Here is a 12,500-nt window from a genome sequence, read left to right on the forward strand (position 1 = left end):
CTTTCTTGAATTTGGTAATCTAAGTACATAACTAGTTTTAACTTCTCAGTCTTCGTGGGTACGACCTCGTACTTGTCTTGCTATACTACTAATTGCCCCGTACAATTGCGAGTTAACATAATATTAACAACAAATTTTGGCGCCGTTGCCGGGGACTGAACGAAAGTTCTTCCCTGGTTATGTGCCCAAGGTTACCCTATTCTTTTTAGTGTTTCTAATTAATCTAATTTTCTGTTTCAGGTAGTTTATGTCTAAAAATCCATTACTTGAACAAGTGAGGTCTTCGTTCCAACGTTCTAGATCTTTGAACGCAGGACCATCATTGCAACCCAGACGAGTGACCTCTGAAATTCAGAATCGTCTAGAAAGGGAGTTGTCAACTGCAAAAGAGCAAGCTCTTGCTACATTTACAAGTCTTGCTCTCCACACTGAACTTCCCGGTTCTTCACTTTCAAATTCGGAAGCAAGTTCAGACCAAGAAGAAGAAGAAATGATGGCTGCCATTGAGTTCATGGGAGAACTTGATATCCCAACAATTCCAGCATCTCCTTCAAGCATTTTGCTGCCCACTGTAGCTCGAAATTATGAGCTTAAATCTTCTCATCTTAATATGCTGCCTTCCTTTTATGGTTTACCTAATGAAGATCCATTGACTCATATAAAGGATATTTTTAATGTTGTGAGTTCTTTTCCCTTGACAGGTGTGACAGAAGATCAACTTCGAATGAGAGTGTTTCCATACACTTTAAAGGATAAGGCGAAGTATTGGTTGAATTCTTTGAAGCCTGGTTCACTCACTACATGGTCTGCCATTCAAAAGAAGTTCCTGGAAAAATACTTCTCCACGCAAAAGACCGACATGCTTAGGGACAAGATCTTGTTATTTGCACAGCAAGATGATGAATCGTTTTGTGAAGCATGGGAGAAATTCAATGGGCTGCTCAACCAATGTCCTCATCATGGGATTCCATTGAAGCTTCAAATGCGTATGTTTTATAAAGGACTAACCCCTTCTAGTCATAATATAGTCACCAATTTTGCAGGTGGTTCTTTTAAAACCAAAACTCCAGAAGAAACGTACGAACTCTTTGAGGAGATAGCAATGGAGACCCAACATACGGATACAAGAGGTAAACGTGTTATTAGTGGTTCTAATGATGCTTCTAGTGTGCAGATTTCAAAACTGGAACAAAAGCTAGATGCTCTTCTTGCATTAAACTCAAGAAGCCCTCCGAAGGAAGTGTGTAGCATTTGTGAATCTCATGACCATGCTACCACAGCTTGTCCACTTGGGGCTGGATATCCAGAATTTGTGCAAGAGCAAGCTAAGTTGGTAAATTCCTACAACCAAGGTCCAAGAAATGATCCATACTCTCAAAGTTATAATCCAGGTTGGAGGAATCATCCAAACTTTTCATGGAGAAATACCCAGAATCAAGCAAATCCCCCTTCATTCCAAAGGCCACAACAATCATCATCATCATTGGAAGATATAGTGAAGCAGATGGCAATCAACCAATCCAATTTTCAGCAAACTACACAAGCTGCCATCTCCAAATTGGAAGTCCAATTAGGCCAAATAGCTGCTGAAATAACTCAAAGAGTGCCTGGGAAATGGCCAAGCCAAACTGAGATCAATCCAAAGAACCCAGAAGCCAAGGCCATTCATGTGCTCAGATCAGGTAAGATCATTGATAATAAAGATGATTCTAATCTTTCAAATGATGTTGTGATTGTAGAAAATGAAGAGGAGGAGACCATGGCCACGGAAGGAGAACAACTCAAAACTTCTCAATCTGCTCCTAAGGCCAAATCAGATTCTCAGAAATCCGATCAATTCCAATTGCATAAAAGGGATGACAAATTTGTGCCACCACATCTTCAAGAAGATAGATACGTGCCACCCGCTCCATATGTTCCACAGATTCCATTTCCAGGCCGTCTTAAGAAAGCAAAGCAAGATAAGGCTTTTAAAGAGATTTATGATATTTTGAGTAAAGTTAATATCAATTTGCCTTTGCTTGATCTTATTGAACAGATTCCTGCATATGGAAAATTCATCAAGGACTTGAAAACTCACAAGCTCAATTTCGCTCCAAATGAAGGAGTAAAGCTCGACCAGAATGTAAGTGCTGTATTGCAAAGGAAGCTTCCACCAAAACTAGATGATCCTGGCAGCTTTGACATTCCCATTAACATTGGAGGCAAGAAGGTTGGAAGAGCCATGTTGGACTTGGGAGCAAGCATCAATGTTTTGCCATATTCAGTTTATCAAGAGCTTGGCTTAGAAGGGATGAAGAAGACTTCAATGCGACTTGAACTAGCTGATCATTCTATAAAATATCCAAAAGGTATTGTAGAAGATATTCTAGTTCAAGTTAATACACTAATTCTCCCTGCTGATTTTGTAGTGATGGACATGGAAGACAATCCAAATGGAGATCGTGTTGATCCCATTCTCCTAGGCAGGCCATTCATGGCCACTGCAGACACAATCATCAAAGTGAAAGATAGCACTCTCTCCATGACTGTTTTGGGTGAAACTGTTGAATTTAAAATGCTTAATGCTCTATCTCAACCTTCTATCTCTCTTGATTCTTGCTTTTCAATTGATGTTGTGGATCATGAGGTTTCTTCCAAAATTTTGCAGAGAAAGTCTAATGATGCTCTAGAAGCTGTCTTAACACAAGAAGAGGAAGATCTTTGTGAACCGGAGTTCCAAGAAGTGGTGGCTGCCTTAGAAGTGTTTCCGCCATACCCACCATCCTTTAGGCCACCAATCGAGCCTCTTGGACCATCATCCACGAAATTGGAGCCATCCATTGTCATCCCACCAAAGCTAGAACTTAAACCTCTTCCCAATAATCTTAAATATACATATTTGGGTGCTAACGAAACTCTCCCTGTTATAATTGCTGCAGGTCTCTCCTCACATGAAGAAGAGAGCTTAATTAAAGTTCTAAAAGAGCATAAAACAGCCATTGGGTGGACCATAGCAGACATCAAAGGAATTAGTGCAAGCATGTGCATGCACCGGATTTTAATGGAAGAAGACAGCAAACCATCTCGTGATGCCCAAAGGAGGCTAAATCCCAACATGAAAGAGGTGGTTAGAGCTGAAGTTTTAAAGCTACTCGATGTAGGAATCATCTACCCAATTTCAGATTCTAAGTGGGTGAGCCCTGTGCAAGTTGTTCCAAAGAAGTCCGGAATCACCGTTGTGAAGAATGAGAAGAATGAGCTAGTTCCTACACGAACTGTCACTGGTTGGAGAGTTTGCATTGATTACAGGAAGTTGAACACATCCACTAGAAAAGATCATTTCCCCTTACCTTTTATTGATCAAATGCTTGAACGTTTATCTGGCCATGCTTACTATTGTTTTCTTGATGGTTTTTCAGGTTATAATCAAATTCCCATTGCTCCGGAAGACCAAGAGAAAACCACATTCACATGCCCATTTGGTACGTTTGCTTATAGAAGGATGCCATTCGGTTTATGCAATGCCCCAGCAACTTTCCAAAGATGCATGATGTCAATCTTTTCAGATATGGTGGAACGATTCATTGAGGTATTTATGGATGATTTTTCAGTTTTTGGTTCCTCTTTTGATAATTGTCTTCACCACTTGTCTCTAGTGCTTAAAAGATGCCAGGAAACAAATCTGATTTTGAATTGGGAGAAGTGTCACTTCATGGTGAGACAAGGCATTGTACTAGGCCATGTGATTTCAAGCAAGGGAATCGAAGTGGATAAAGCCAAGATCGACCTCATCTCAAATCTTCCACCCCCTACCTCTGTTAAAGGAATTAGAAGCTTTCTAGGTCATGCTGGATTCTATAGAAGGTTCATCAAAAATTTCTCAAGCATTACAAGGCCATTGTGTAATCTCCTTGCTAAGGATGTTGTTTTTGAGTTTAATGAAGCTTGCATGGAAGCTTTTTCTACCTTGAAGAGGGAGCTAACTTCAGCCCCTATTATCATAGCTCCGGATTGGTCTTTACCATTTGAAATAATGTGTGATGCCTCTGACTTTGCTATTGGTGCAGTTTTAGGTCAAAAGAAGAACAAGCTGCCCCATGTGATTCATTATGCTAGCCGGACCTTGAATGATGCTCAAATCAACTACTCCACAACAGAGAAGGAGTTGCTTGCTGTGGTTTTTGCTTTAGAAAAATTTCGTTCTTACCTTGTTGGTTCTAAAGTAATTGTTTATTCTGACCATGCAGCCCTTAGATACTTGCTCACTAAGAAGGATGCCAAACCACGCTTGATTAGATGGATTCTCTTGCTGCAAGAATTCGATTTGGAGATTCGAGATAAGAAGGGATGTGAGAATGTGGTAGCTGATCATTTGAGCAGAATTGTGGTTGAAGAAAAAGGAGGAGCTGTGCTACCCTTGAATGAGACTTTCCCTGATGAACAACTATATGCTGCCCAAGTCAAAGAGCCATGGTATGCTGATTTTGTTAATTATCTTGCTTGTGGTGTTCTTAGAAATGATCTAACTTCTCAGGATAAGAAGAAGTTCTTTTCCATGGTGAAACATTATGTATGGGATGAACCTTTCTTATTCAAGCATTGCCCGGATCAACTCATCAGAAGATGTGTTCCAGAAGAAGAGCAAGAAAGCATACTTAGGCATAGCCACGAATTGGCCTGTGGAGGTCACTTTGGAGCTAAGAAAACAGCACTTAAAATTCTGCAATCTGGTTTCTTTTGGCCCACTCTATTTAAAGATGCATTTAATTTTTGTGTTAAGTGTGATAGGTGCCAAAGGATGGGGAACATAAGTCGCAGGAATGAAATGCCATTGAATAACATACTTGTTGTGGAGCTCTTCGATGTGTGGGGTATTGATTTCATGGGACCATTCCCATCTTCCTTTGGTTATACTTACATACTTGTTGCTGTTGATTATGTGTCTAAATGGGTGGAAGCCATAGCCACCAAAACCAATGATTATAAGGTGGTGCTGAAGTTCTTGAAGGATAATATTTTCACAAGGTTTGGTACTCCAAGGGCTGTCATTAGTGATGGAGGCAGCCACTTCTGTAACAAGCCATTCGAAGCACTCATGAAGAAGTACAACATCACCCATCGAGTCTCTACACCATATCATCCGCAAACTTCTGGTCAAGTGGAAATAAGCAATAGAGAAATTAAGCACATCCTGGAGAAGGTGGTGAACAATACAAGGAAAGATTGGGCAGCCAAGCTCAATGATGCATTATGGGCTTATAGGACAGCATATAAGACTCCCATTGGAATGAGCCCTTATCGTCTTGTGTTTGGGAAAGCTTGTCACCTGCCAATGGAGCTTGAACACAATGCTTTTTGGGCCATCAAGAAGTTGAATTTTGATCTAGACAAGGCAGGCCATGCAAGAAAGTTTCAGCTGAATGAATTGGAAGAAATTAGACATGAGTCTTATGAGAATGCAAAGCTTTACAAAGAACGAACCAAGAGTTACCATGACAGAAACATTCAACGGAAAGAGTTCTCCAAAGGTATGTCAGTTCTTTTGTTTAACTCACGTTTGCGTCTCTTTCCAGGAAAATTGAAGTCTAGATGGCAAGGCCCATTCACCGTGGTCAATGTTTCTCCCTATGGAGCTGTGGAGATTCAAAACCCTAAAGATGGCTCGACTTTCAAAGTAAATGGACAACGTTTAAAGCCATTCTATGAGGGAGTTTCAGCTGGCATCCAAACTGGCCATGTGGTAGATCAACTTCCCTTCGTACCATCAACTTAGCTGATTGCACAATGTCTTGCCAAGACAGTAACTAAGGCGCTTCTTGGGAGGCAACCCATGTGTTCAAGAAGAAGGTGCTTGGTAGCAATCGACCTAATCGCATCAAGGGGGAGCATTTCAATCCTTTCTCTTTACTTGTTATTATTTTAAATTTCTGTTTTTTTTAAAAATTTAAAAAAAATAAAAATATTTAAAAATTTAAAAAGATTTTTCATATGAGCTAACTTATGGTAACTCCAGTGAGCACTTCCGTCAATACAGTGTCTAGGAGTTCTTTAGGCGACACCTTCGGTGTCTAAGAAGTTTGGGTTTTAAGCGGGACCATTGTGACCCCTCCAACCTTCCCGGATCCCCTGGCTGTGTTTTCTGAGGCCCTTAACTGGTCATCCATGAGTTGCTTATATATTCATTTTTTTATTTTTTATTTTTCCTAAACCTTCTTCTAAACTTTTCCCTTTATCATTTGTTTGTTCTCAATCATCTTTTGTATGCTTTCACATTGAGGACAATGTTCAATTCAGGTCTGGGGGGGAAGGTTTTCAATTTCAATTTTCTTATCCATTTGTGTTTTCAATTTTCGTTCTCTTGTCACAATTTTTTTTTTTTTTTTTTTTTTTTTTTTTTTAAAGAATGTCATACAATCAATGCTATGGAGCTGCTATTTGAGGTTTTCATATCAGAATTTTGCACTTCACAAAGCTTTTGCTCTTAGAATTCTGGTGGCTAAAGTACCACGCTCAAATTCTTGAAGGAAAATAGTGGAGACTACCCTAGTGAGCTATATCGAGCCTAATTGCTTTCTTGAGAGGGTTTAAAGTGTTCTATTTCTCATCCATACTTATTTTCTTCAATTCACTCTAATTGATCTCATTATTCCATTTTGATTGAATACTAAGGATGATTCTCTTTTGCAGATATCATGTGCTTGCTCTCATTCATGAATGAACTCATTGAAGTGATGCTAGGCTATGTGTGCATAACCATTCTATGTGCTTTCTTTTCACCCTACCTATATGTGTGTTCCATCAACCCTCTTGAAGCCAAACACTTAAAGCCTTTTCTTCTATCACCCTCATCATTTCCCAACCTTTGTATCTCAATCTGAGATACTTGACCTATTGTAGCCATACCCTATAGCTTAGAAATATACCAAGGTGTGCCAAGATAAAGTTTGAAGCAAGGAAGTTGCAGCCATGTACCTAAATAAAGATGATGTGAATCTGTGCAATGAAGTTAATGAAGATGCAGATCAAATCAACGAAGATGAAAGTGTTTCGATTTGATCTAAGTGTGAAAAATAAAGTCTATGCCAGGAGATACCATGAAGTTTGCTGCCATGCCAATCTAAATCAATGATGCCTTGCAGATTAATGAAGCATGCAACCTTGGTATGTTCTTAAGTTATTTGTTTTTCCTTCCAATTCTTCCATTTCCCCTAAACCTTAGCCTTTCATTACAACATTGTGAAAGACCTAGCTGATCTTTGAGGATGTATTCATGGGTGCTGGTAAGTATGTGTGTATCTCTATTCTTAGTATTTAATTCCTTTCATGAGATCTAACCAAATTTGTGCTTCTATTTCATACACTCACTTATGCTTTCTTGAGAGAATTAAAACATAGGTTCTGAGTGATTGAGTGTTATCTGTGAGAATTAGAGTCGAAGCATGTTCTCTATTCAAGGTTTGAGTGTGCTTGCTTTGAAACTGTGTGCCTTTGAGCTATAGCTTCCACTTGTACACACTGATTGATGACCTATCTTGGCAACTCTATGGTGTTGGAGGTATGACTAAAACTTTCTTTCATTTTCATTAGTTGATTTCAAAGTTGTTTTTCTAACCATTTTGTTTTGTAGAGTTAGAAAAACGTTTGTGGGCATCGTATCTGTTAAACCCTCAGGAGACACAACTCCTCCTACTAGGGATGCCTAGAGGTTTAAAGGCTTGTTGCATACGCTCAATGCAATCGAGTTACCTACGAAAGTGGTCTAGTTAACTTCTTGTTTTGTTTTTATCTTTGTTTCTCTTTTGTTTTGCTCGAGGACTAGCAAAATCTAAGTTTGGGGGTGTGTTAAGCTCATAATTTCATACATATACATGCCCAATTTACTTACTTCTTTTGCTTAGTTCCTATAATTCTAAGTTATTTCCCTCCCTTTGTGTGTTTTGTAGGCCAATAGAGCAAGAGAGCATAATTCATGCAATTCAAGCATGTTAAGGCCTAATTTGGATGAATGGAAGAAGAGCTTAAAAGACAAACTCATTTTGGCTACAGCCCCCTGCCAGTCCAGTTCCGTAGGTCATATTGCAAACTTTGTTTCAGCAACCTACACAGCTCGGATGAGGCAGCATTCTTCATGAAAGTTGTTCCAATGGGTGTGTACTATAACATATCCAAAAGTCAGCCCCATTGGATAAATATGGAGTCTGTTACCTAGCAAACACAGAGCCATGCTCAGGATGGATTTTATCAGCGCGCAAAATGAGTTAGCAATTTGTTTTGGCCTTAACTTCCTCCTCCGACCTTGGATTGGCCCAAATGATATATGGCTGGAAAGAAGACATTCTGAACTTCAATTTCGAGTGCTTAAAGTCCTAATTTGATTAAGAGAAGCCCAAGTTGTAAGCCCTTGAAGTTGCTGGTTATGCTGACCTCAGCATGTGCTGGTTGGATGCTTGGTCATGGTGAGCTAGGTATGAGCTATCATTTCTGATTGGAAGCTTGGTCATGGTGACATGAAGATGAGCTAGGGCTGCTGGTGGGATCTATTGGTGAAGTGCATCAACCAATTCAGATTTTATAATGCAAGTGTTGTATGCATTAGTGAAGTGCATCAACCAATTCATCTTTTATAATGCAAGTGTTGTATGCATTAGCCATATTGAATTCAGATTTGTCACTCCCCTCTCCCTATAAATACCACATCCATTCCACATTCAAGACACAACAAATCCTGAGATTCACAACCCCCACAATTCACTCCAACCATCCTCAAACACTCTCAAAATCCCAAACACTCCAACAATCACCAAAACAACTCCATATCCTTCATACATCTTTCTAGAAGTGGGGAAGCTCTTGGAGAAGCATTAGAAGTGGAGAAGCACTTGGAGAAGCCTTGGACACCACAAGAACTTCAGAAAAAGGGTTTTTCTACTCTTATTGTATTCATTATGTTTTCTCATTTCTGTTCAAGTCTCTTTTCCATTATGAGTAGCTAAATCCATAACTAGGGCTTCGATGTAACCTAACATGAATATTCTGGGTTTATAAGTTTGGAGTTTCAAGTTTGATTCATGATTCATGTTCTTATTCATTATGCTTATAAGTTAACATGCTTGTTTGAATGATTGATCACCATTAGAACTTGTTTGTTAACTATCTTGGTTTGAATTAAGAGTATACACCATGCTTTAATTCGAATTGAACTATGAATAGGAAGAGTATGTATGGACATTCGACAACAGGGATTAGATACATACTTGGTTGTTTAAAATGTTCTTCTATGCTTAATGGGTTCCTAATGCTTAATTTTAGGTTAGACAACAAATGATCAAATTAGGGAATTAGGAACACAAGGTTAGGACCAAACACCATGGCCTAATCATACTTTAGCTAGAATCAATCTTTGAATCTGAATTAGACTTGTTACTTGAATCTTTATAACCCAGAATTGAATTGTTATGGTGATTCGAATGCCCTAGTCTCAAAATCTGTTTTCCAACTCTTAAAACCACTCTTTGTTACATTTGTTTACTTGTTTTTGTTTGCAATTTCATTTTGCTTCTTTTGTTCAACAATCACAACCACTCTTGTTTTAAATTCTGTTTTAGACATAACCTCCTACTTTCTTGAATTTGGTAATCTAAGTACATAACTAGTTTTAACTTCTCAGTCTTCGTGGGTACGACCTCGTACTTGTCTTGCTATACTACTAATTGCCCCGTACAATTGCGAGTTAACATAATATTAACAACACGCATCTGTCGACAGTGAGGCTAGCGAAACTTGTCCTGCCATGGCGTGCGCGCAGCCTGTGCGCGCAGCTTGCGAATCTGTCGACAGTGAGGCTTGCGAAACTTGTCCTGCCATGGCATGCGCGCAGCCTGCGCGCAGCCTGCACGCAGCATGCGCGCAGCATGCCGGCAGCCTGGTTCCAGGTTTTTTCAAATGTCGACAGAATTTTTCAAACCTTGTCAAACCCCATTTTTATTGAAATTTCCTCGCACAATAAGCTCCCTATAATTAAGTCTATGATTTTTAGGACCTTCTCCAACTTACAAAATGATATTTAGGACCTTGCCTTGCCCTCACATGCCGTGCCCATTCAAGGCATTCCGAGAAAGTGAGGTTATTGGAGGCTTCGGATGGCGTGGCTTGCCTTGCCTTGCATTGGCATGCCATGCCCAAGTTGTGGCCTACACCAAGCCATTCAAGCCATGCGTTGCCTTACCTTGGAATTGCTCATCATCCAATGCATTCCGAGAAAGTGAGTGTAGGCGAGGCTAAGGATGGCTTGCCTTGCCTTGCCTTGCATTGGCATGCCATGCCCAAGTTGTGGCCTACACCAAGCCATTCAAGCCATGCGTTGCCTTACCTTGGAATTGCTCATCATCCAATGCATTCCGAGAAAGTGAGTGTAGGCGAGGCTAAGGATGGCTTGCCTTGCCTTGCCTTGCATTGGCATGCCATGCCCAAGTTGTGGCCTACACCAAGCCATTCAAGCCATGCGTTGCCTTACCTTGGAATTGCTCATCATCCAATGCATTCCGAGAAAGTGAGTGTAGGCGAGGCTAAGGATGGCTTGCCTCGCCTTGCCTTGGCATGCCGTGCCCATGATGTGGCCTTGACCAAGCCATTCAAGCCATGCGTTGCCTTCGCCTTGGCATGCCGTGGCCTTACCTCGCCATGCGATGCATTCCGACAAAGTGACGCGAAGCGGAAGCCTATCATGGCGTAAAAATGTCGACAAAATTTTTCGACATTTGAATAATGGGGTTTGACAAGGTTTGAAAAATTCAATACAAATGGTAGGCTTGAATGTCGACAAAGTGACGCGAAGCGGAAGCCTACCACGGCGTAAAAATGTCGACAGATTTTTTCGGACCTTGTCCTGCCATGGGCTGCGCGCAGCATGCCGGCAGCCTGTGCGCAGCGTGCGCACAGCATGTCGGCAGCGTGCGCACAGCATGCCGGCAGCGTGCGCGCACCATGCCGGCAGCCTGTCGACAGAATTTTTCGAAACTTGTCCTGCCATGCGCGCGCGCAGCTTGCTTGCAGCGTGCTGATTCTGTCGACAGTGAGGCTAGCGAAAGTTGTCCTGCCATGGCGTGCGCGCAGCCTGTGCGCGCAGCTTGCGCATCTGTCGACAGTGAGGCTAGCGAAACTTGTCCTGCCATGGCATGCGCGGCGCCTGCGCGCAGCCTGCGCGCAGCATGCGCACAACATGCGCGCAGGCTGTGCGCAGCGTGCGCGGAGCTTGCGTGCAGCTTGCGCATCTGTCGACAGTGAGGCTAGCGAAACTTGTCCTGCCATGGCATGCGCGCAGCGTGCGCGCAGTCTGTGCGCAGCATGCGCGCAGCCTGTGCGCAGCGTGCGCGCAGCTTGCGCATCTGTCGACAGTGAGGCTAGCGAAACTTGTCCTGCCATGGCATGCGCGCAGGCTGCGCGCAGCATGCGCGCAGCCTGCGCGCAGCATGTGCGCAGCATGCCGGCAGCATGGTTCCAGGTTTTTTCAAATGTCGACAGAATTTTTCAAATCTTGTCAAACCCCGTTTTTATTGAAATTTCCTCGCACAATAAGCTCCCCATAAGTAGTCTATGATTTTTAGGACCTTCTCCAACTTACAAAACTAAAAAATTCCTCCCGGATTTGTTTTAATGATTTTTTCAATTTTACGACTTCTAAAAATAATAAAAAATACTTCCCGACTTCAAAAATTTATGAAACTTTTTCCCATCATAGATTGCATGTTTCTTAGTATCCCTGCAAAAAATCACGTCCAAATACCTTGTATTGAATTATTTAGAGCCCATTATGACTCCTCGCGCATAGGTGATGTCTCTTCCTGTCAAAGGGCTAAATGCATAAAATGCTATATAGGGGGGTGTGTGTTGCCTGCATATGCATGGCAGCCCATGCCTTCCTAGCTGCAGCCCCCTTCCCCCACGCCACACCCATGTCATGTTGCCTCGATATGTTGCCTCGGTATTATGGGTTTGGTGTCGGGGTCGGGGGGCTGCCACCCATGGCGGTGGTGGCCGGAATCCGGCCGCCGCCACCATGCCGCCGCCATGGGTGAGGGAGGAAAAAAAAGGCGTGGAAAGTTGCGAAATGGGGTTGTCTAGGCTTTTTTTTGGCATGGGAGAGCATGGAGTGCTAGGAACTCCTTCTCAAATGCACGGGCATGTCGACCACAACCTCATTTCGCAACAACAACCACCCGTGTGGGGTGGCGGTGGGTGGATAGTCGCGGATTGGGGCTTGCCAAGCCAATGTTTTCAAAAAATTTCATCAAAATTAAAAACAAATGTTTTGTTGCCTTCGGATTTGTGGGCGAGCGGCGAGTCGGAGTGGAGCCGGTAAAGTTTAACCTCGGTGTGCACGGTTGTTTTTAGAAACTCAATCCAATGCCGGGGACGTTAAAAGTGACGCTCTTATGAGTTGCAAACCCGCAAGATTTAAAGAACCTTTTCAAAACAATTTCAAACCAACAAGATTTAAAAACAGAAATTTTCATCAAAAT

At 41.9% G+C, this 12,500-nt stretch overlaps 1 non-coding gene across 1 annotated transcript; it reads right to left on the reverse strand.

Annotated features, from left to right (window-relative positions):
• Positions 1-859: 859 nt before the first annotated feature.
• LOC148287955 (small nucleolar RNA R71) lies at positions 860-966 on the reverse strand. The gene has a single exon (XR_015830717.1). It is a non-coding gene; the product is annotated as a small nucleolar RNA R71 (small nucleolar RNA).
• Between the last annotated feature and the right edge of the window lie 11,534 nt (positions 967-12,500).

Source organism: Prunus avium, unplaced genomic scaffold, assembly GCF_965620075.1.
Source record: "Prunus avium unplaced genomic scaffold, drPruAviu1.hap1.1 HAP1_SCAFFOLD_56, whole genome shotgun sequence".
NCBI lineage: Eukaryota > Viridiplantae > Streptophyta > Magnoliopsida > Rosales > Rosaceae > Prunus > Prunus avium.